Source organism: Canis lupus, chromosome 7 (genome assembly GCF_011100685.1).
Source record: "Canis lupus familiaris isolate Mischka breed German Shepherd chromosome 7, alternate assembly UU_Cfam_GSD_1.0, whole genome shotgun sequence".
Taxonomy (NCBI): Eukaryota; Metazoa; Chordata; class Mammalia; order Carnivora; family Canidae; genus Canis; species Canis lupus.
Genome location: NC_049228.1, coordinates 27,588,554 through 27,596,346, shown reverse-complemented (window position 1 = coordinate 27,596,346; position 7,793 = coordinate 27,588,554).

Below are 7,793 nucleotides of genomic sequence, written 5' to 3'. Positions count from 1 at the left end.
GTAAAAATACAAATATATTTTAGACCTTAAGCAGCCAAGGATGCTTACTGTGATCCCTAGGGAAACTCCTAAAAATAATAAATGACAACAAATGAGTTAATGGAGGAAGAAGGATAAATAGATTTCATTAATTCGAGAGTAAGCACAGAGGGAAAAAAAGAAAAGTAGAACAGGTGTGGCAGATAGAATATAAATGGTAAAATGGTGGACTTAGAGATTAAATGAAAGAGATATAGTATTCCAACTAAAGACAAAAATTGTCAGACTGCATTTTTCAAAAGGAAGAGCTGGGAGACTTAGCAAAAGGCAGTTTGAGGAAATAGCAACAAGTTTTTTGGGAATGAAGTCTAGGAAGGATGCTGGGATATGGTAGACTGTGAGAATAAACATAATCTTCTAAGGACTTCAAAATTTGTTCTGTCAATTAGAATTAATCCTGGAGTAAATACTGCTGGTCCCAGGCTCTGTACTGGAAGGTGATGACTAGAACCATGAAGAACTAGCTCAGCTCTTACATAAATTCTCATTTAATTATCTTGATCAATGTCCCACACTCTCCCCACACCTGCCACAATGGAGTTTAGGGCTTGTAGTTTGGTGCAGCAACTAAAAGTGGACTTAGGTAGACCAGATTCAAAGTCCTTCTTATTATGTGATTTTCAGCATTTTAGTTAATTCTGCCCATCCGCTTTCTCTCTCATAAAATGAAGCTAACAAGGTTTATTCTCTCATAGGATTGTTGTAACAATGATGATGCTTGGTAATTAATAAGTATTGCATAAATAATAGGTATGATGGTGTCTTCAATAGCCTTTATCGATAAAGATACCTCCCATCCCTGCTCCACCTTTCTCCCATATGTTCTGGGCCATGGTTTCTGCTCTGGTTTGTTAAAATGGTCCCATCCTAATTCCACCTTCCAGAAATTTCATCAAAATCTGGTCCAGAAATAGGCAAAATTTTGCACATGAATACATATGCCAGGATTGTTAATGATAGTCAAAAAGAAAAAAACAACCTAACTGTCCATCAACTAGTGAATGAATAAATAAGCTGCAGTATCTATACAATGAAATATTACTCATCAAGAAAAAGAAATACTAATATGTGATATAAATGGATGAGCCTTGAAAACATTATATTAAGTGAAAGAAGCCATCACATACACACACACAAAATATGATCCCATTTTTATGGAATGTTCAGAGTTGGAAAATCTATAGCAACAGAAAGTAAAAACAGTAATCAGTGGTTGCCTATGACCAAGAGTATTTGGGTAATTGTTAATGGGTACAGAAGTTCTTTGGGGGGGTGATAAAAATGTTCTAAAATTGGCTATGGTAAAGGTTATATAACTCTGTGAATATACTATAAACCATCAAATTGCATATTTTAAATTGGTGAATTATATAACGTGAATTATATCTCGATAAACTTATTTTTTTAATCCAGCCTATAGAACATTCCCTTATCTGAACTGCCCCAGAAAATATAGAGCACAAAGAAGTGATGGAACTGTACACATCACACAGGAGATACAGATGAGTTCATTCAAGCAGAAAAAAACTGAGTCATGGTCATGTGACAATAAAACTAGTTTAGCTGGTCATTTGCCTAAGGTCTAAGCAACTTTGTAAGAGAACTTGTCCTCCCAGCTCAGTAATTCCTGTCCTCAGGGAGTGAGACATGGTTTAGTTTTTATTTTGTTTTGTTTTATTTAATGAGTTAAAATAAAATGTGACATTAAAAAACTTACCATCTTAGTCATTTTTAACTAACAATTCAGTGGTATTAAATATGTTCACATTGAGCCATCACTACTGTTCATCTCCATAATGTCTCCCACTTTGCAAATCTGGATTCTCTATTTATTAAACAATAACTCTCCATTTCCCTTCCCCACGGCCCCTAGAAGTCATCATTTAATTTCTGTCTTTATGATTTGACAATTCTAAATACCTCATATAAATGGACTCATATAGTACACGTCTATTTCACTTAGTATGTGTTCACATTTCATTCATGTTGTAGCGCATTGCAAAATTTCTTTCCTATTAAGCCTGATATTCCATTGTGTGTACGTGTGTGTGTATCATATTTTGCTTATCCATTCATCAGTCAATGGACACTTGAGTTGTTCCCTTGTTTTAGCCATTGCAAATAATGCTACTGTGAACATGGATATATAAATATCTCTTCAAGACCCTGCTTTCAATTTTTTTGAAGAGGCCCCATATTGTTTTCCACAGTGACTATACCATTTTACATTGCCACCAACAGTTCACAGCTTTCTGAGGTTTTTTTTAGTAGTTACCCTACTGGTTGTGAGATGGTATCTCATCAAAGTTTTTATTTGCATTTCCCTAATGATGGGCATTTTTGCATGTGCTTATTGGCCATCCATATATTTTCTTTGGAGAAATGTCCATATATTTTCTTTGAAGTCCTTCCCATTTTTTAATTAGGTTGTATGTTTTTTGTTGTTGAGTATTAGGAGTTCTCTATATATTCTGGATTCCAATCCTTTATATACAGAATTTGCACATATTTTCTCCCAGCCTGTAGGTTGCCTTTTTATTCTGTGGACAGTGTTTCTTGATATGCAAATTTTTAAAATTTTTATGAAGTCCAATTTGTCTATTTCTTTCATTCCCCATGCCTTTGGTGTCATATCCAAGAAATCATTGCCAAAGCCAACATCATGAAGTTTTTGCCATATATTTTTGTCTGAAAGTTTCATTATTTTAGATCTTACACGTAAGTCCATGATCTACTTTGAGGTAATTTTTGTATATGGTGTTAGGTAAAGGTCTAGCTTTATTTCTTTGCATGTAGATATCTGGTTTTCCCAACACATTTGTTCAAAACACTCTCCTTTCCCCACTGAATGGACTTCACATCCTTGTCAAAATTCATTTGATAATATATTCAATTGTTTATTTTTGGACTTTCTCTTCTATTCCTTTGATCCATATGTCTATCTTTATGCCAATACCATGCTGTTTTGATTATTGTAGATTTGCAGTAGGTTTTTAAATCAAGACACATAAGTACTCCAATTTTGTTCTTTCTCAAGATTGTTTTGGCTAGTCAGATTCCTTTGGAGATTCCATGTGAATTTTAGGATGGATATTTCTATTTCTGCAAAAAATGTTTTTTGGGATTTTGATAGGAATTACAGTGAATCTGCATATTGCTTTGGGTAATACAAGAATTTAACAAATTAAGTCTTCCCAAGCTATGAACATGAGAGTGTTTCCATTTATTTATGCCCTCTCTAATTTATTTCAGCAATGTTTTATAGTTTTCATTGTACAAGTTTTTCATCTCCTTGGTTAATTCATAAGTATTTTATTCTTTTTAATGCTGTTATAAATGAAATTGTTTTTGTCGTTTCCTTTCCAGATGGCTCACTGGGGTTTTTAAAAAGATTTTATTTATCTATTTGAGAGAGAGAGAAAACAAAACAAAACAAAACAAAAAAAAGCACAAGCAAGGGGAGAGGCAGAGGGAGAGAAAGAAGCAGACTCCCCACTGGCAAGAAGCCTGACTTGGGGGTTGATCCCAGGACCCTGACATCATGACCTGAGCCAAAGGTAGATGCTTAACCAACTGAGCCACCCAGGTGCTCCTGCTTAGTGTTCGTATATTGAAATCAACTGATTTTTGTTTGTTGACTTTGTATCCTACTACTTGCTGAATTCACTTACCAGTTCTAATAACTTCTTTGTGGAGTCCTTAGGATTTTTTATATGTAAGATCATGTCATCTTCAAACAGAAATAATTTTACTTCTTTCCTATTCAGATGCTTTTATTTCATTTTCTTGACTCATTGCCCTACTAGAACTTCCAGTACTATGTTAAATAGAAGTGGTGAAGAAAGGAATTCTTGCCTTGTTCCTGATCTTAGAGGAAAAACTTTCAGTCTCCCACAGTTGAGTATTGTGTTTGCTATAGGTTTTTCATATATGGCCTTTATCATGTGCCTTTTATCCCTGTTATTGAGTGTTTTTATCATGAAAGGGTATTGAATTTTGTCAATTTTTTTTCTGAATCAATTGAGATGATCATGTGTTTTCTTTCCTTCATTTTTTTGATGTGGTCTATTACACTGGTCGATTGGTATATGTTGAGCCATCCTTGCATAAATCCCACTTAATCATGGAGTATAATCCTTTCAATATGCTGCTGAATTCGGTTTGCTAGTGTTTTATTGAGGATTTTTGCATCAGTGTTTATAAAAAAATATTGATCTGTAGTTTTCTTTTTTTGTGGAGTCTTTGCTGGCTTTAGTATCAGGGTAATTTCTTTTTTTTTTTTTAAGATTTTATTTATCCATTCATGAGAGACAGAAAGAGAGAGAGAGAGAAGCAGAGGGAGAAGCAGGCTCCACACAAGGAGCCCGATGTGGGACTTGATCCCAGGACTCCAGGATCACACCCTGGGCCAAAGGCAGGCACTAAACCACTAAGCCACCCAGGGATCCCCTCAGGGTAATTTCTAACATAAGTGTTCCCTCCTCTTCAATTTTTTGGGAAAGTTTGAGAAGGATTTGATTAGTTCTTTAAATATTTGGTAGAACTCACCAGTGAAGCCATCAAGTCCTAGGATTTTCTTTGTCAGGATATTTTCAATTTCTGATTCAATCTCCTTACCAGTTATAAGTCTGTTTAGATTGTCTATTTCTTTGTGATTTAGTCTTGGTAGCTTTTTCATTTCTAGAAATGTGTCCATTTCATCTAGACTAACCAATTTTTCCATACAATTGTTAATTGTACTATCTCACAATTTTTTTTTCTGTAGAATATGTAGTAATGCCCCCAGTCTCATTTTTAATTTTAGTAATTTGAGTCTTCTCTCTTCCTGTCTTTCTTTTTCTCTCTAGAGAGAGAAAGATAATAAAAAGCTAAAATTGAAGGAGGAAGAGATACCACAGTTGATATATACATTCTTCTCATGGGAGTATCCATAATTAAGAGACTTTGGACTCTTTCAGGAAGGCTCAGGGAGGTGACTGCAGGGCCCAAACCATGTAGATGGGTGAATAGTACCAACAGTTTCAAGCATACTTGCAAATCAAATCTAAAGTCTTCTCAGCAACTTCATACCTATAATAGAATTGTAATTAATAAGGATAAGATCTCAGACCCTATAATATTATACTTAGTGACAACTTTACTTCACTATCACACCCTGCCTGCATGAATCCTCCTAGTATCCTATAATAAGTGGTTATCTAACTTCTGTTTGAATACTTACAAAGATATAGAATTCACTACTTTACAAAATAGTCCATCCAATATTTATACACCATTATTAGCCAGAGGTTCTTCTTTATATTGAGGCAAATTCATCTTTTCTGTAACATTCACATGGTTGGTCCTAGATAGATTTTATGTCCACTCAAAATAGACTTATGTAAACATTTCCCTATAACAGTATATTGAAGTATTATCATGTACATATATCCTTTAGGCTAAACATCCAAAGTCTCTTCAGTAGCCCCTTATGTGACAAGGTTTTATTTTCATTACCATCCTGGTTGTTCTTAAACTTTCTAGTAGCCAAGCAAAGCCTATATCCATATCCATAAAACAAGGATGAATGAAAATGCCTATGGTTCTAAACTAACCAAATGAATTAATCTATATGAGAGTATTTTTACACTTAAAACACTTCGTAAACATGAAATACTATCCAAATGTATCTGCTTCCTGGAAGGCAACTTGGCAAAACATAGTAGAAACTTGCAACTCAAAATGCAGTCCAAGGACCTGCAGCATTGGCCTCACACAGAAGCTTGTTTAAAATAATTTCAGGGGGGATCCCTGGGTGGCCCAGCGGTTTGGCGCCTGCCTTCGGCCCAGGGCGTGATCCTGGAGACCTGGGATCGAATCTCATGTCGGGCTCCCAGTGCATGGAGCCTGCTTCTCCCTCTGCCTGTGTCTCAGCCTCTCTCTCTCTCTCTCTGTGACTATCATAAATAAAAAAAATAAAAATAATTTCAGGGGGACACCTGGTGGCTCAGTGGTTGAGCGTCTGCCTTCGGCTCAGGGTGTGATCCCGGGATTAGGGATCGAGTCTCACATTGGGTTCCTTGTGGGGAGCCTGCTTCCCCCTCTGCCTGTGTCTCTGGCTCTCTCTCTCTGTGCCTCTCATAAATAAATAAAATCCTTTTTAAAAAATAATAAATAAATAAATAAATAAATAAATAAATAAATAAATAAATAAAATAATTTCAGGCTGGGCACCTGGGTGGCTCAGTGGTTGAGCATCTGCCTTTGGCTCAGGTTGTGATCCTGGGGTCCTGGATTCCCCACAGGGAGCCTACTTATCCCTCTGTCTATGTCTCTGCCTCTGTGTGTGTGTGTCTCTCATGAATAAATAAATAAAATCTTTAAAAATAATAATAAAATAATAATTTCAAGCCTATCCCACAGCTATTAAATCGACATCTGTGTTTTTTAAAAACTTTATACATTTGACAGAGAGTGCACAAGCAGGCGGAGCAGTAGAAGGAGAGGGAGAAGGAGCGTCCCCACTAAACAGAGAGCCTGATGTGGGGTTCTATCCCAGGACCCTGGAATCATGATCTGAGCCACTCAGGTGCCCCCACATCTGCATTTTTAAGAAATCTCCAAGAATTTCATACACACATGAAGGCTTAAGGAGCACTGTAAATTTTTGTTCATACTTTTTCACTCTCAAGTATTCAGTTAAAACATTTTCTAGTATATCCAGGTGTTTTGTTTTCTCTGTACAATTACCGGGTATAAATATGACTTACAAGGCTTCTATTAAGATCATAATTAACCAAGGGACAGTGAAGATAAAATTGGAGAATAGATCACAGGCTAGTTATAAAATTTGTGGCCCAATATCAATGAGGTAACTCATCTTCTTCTTTTTTTTTTTTTTTAAGCTCTTTTCTCCCTTGGTCATTGATCATGATCCTTATTCTGTCTTTTACTATTGTTATGTAGTTGCTCTATCTGACAGAAAAAGACTCTCATCATACCAGATTCAGTTGGGGAAATTTCAGGAAAATAATGTTTCCTATTTAAAATTATCAAACACTATCCTTCACTCCTATACTCCAGAGCTCATTTTTCTCCTTTATTTTCCTCCTGAACACTTATCACCAGCTAATCTACTTATTTATTTTGTTTTATTAACTGTTTGTCTGACTCCCTCCACTAGAAAGCAAGTGCCATGAGAGCAGGGAATATTATCTCTTTTGTTCATTGCTGTGTCTATAGCATTTAAAAAATGTCTAGTACCTAGGATGTGTTCAATGAATACTTGTTGAATGAATTTACATTTCAAAAAAATCTCAGGGTTCTTAGATCCACTGGTCTTGTAGGTTGAAGAACAGAGTCTTTTATCTTCATCAATTAGATTATATCCAAGGTACATAAAGGCTTTCCAGCCCCCTGATTAGTCTTCTTAATTAATGATAGTGCCACTAACTGATATTGTAAGCAAAAGGAAGCTATCCAAAATTTTAAAAAATTTAAATATAAATAGTAATTTAGCCATTTTTATATCAATCCAAAAAGAGATCAATGGACAGGAAGATCTTGGAAGTCCCAGTAGGTTCATCTAAACTAGCACACACACACACAAGCAGAAACATCAAGATAAGATATAGGTCTGGGCAGGATAAGCAATCTAGGAACATGTGAGTGTAGTATGCAAGGATCCAGATGTTGATCTAGATCAAGTCTAAGAAAGGCAGTCCAGAGCTTTGTAAATTCCAGAAGACCAGGGACATAATCTGTTTCATTCATCT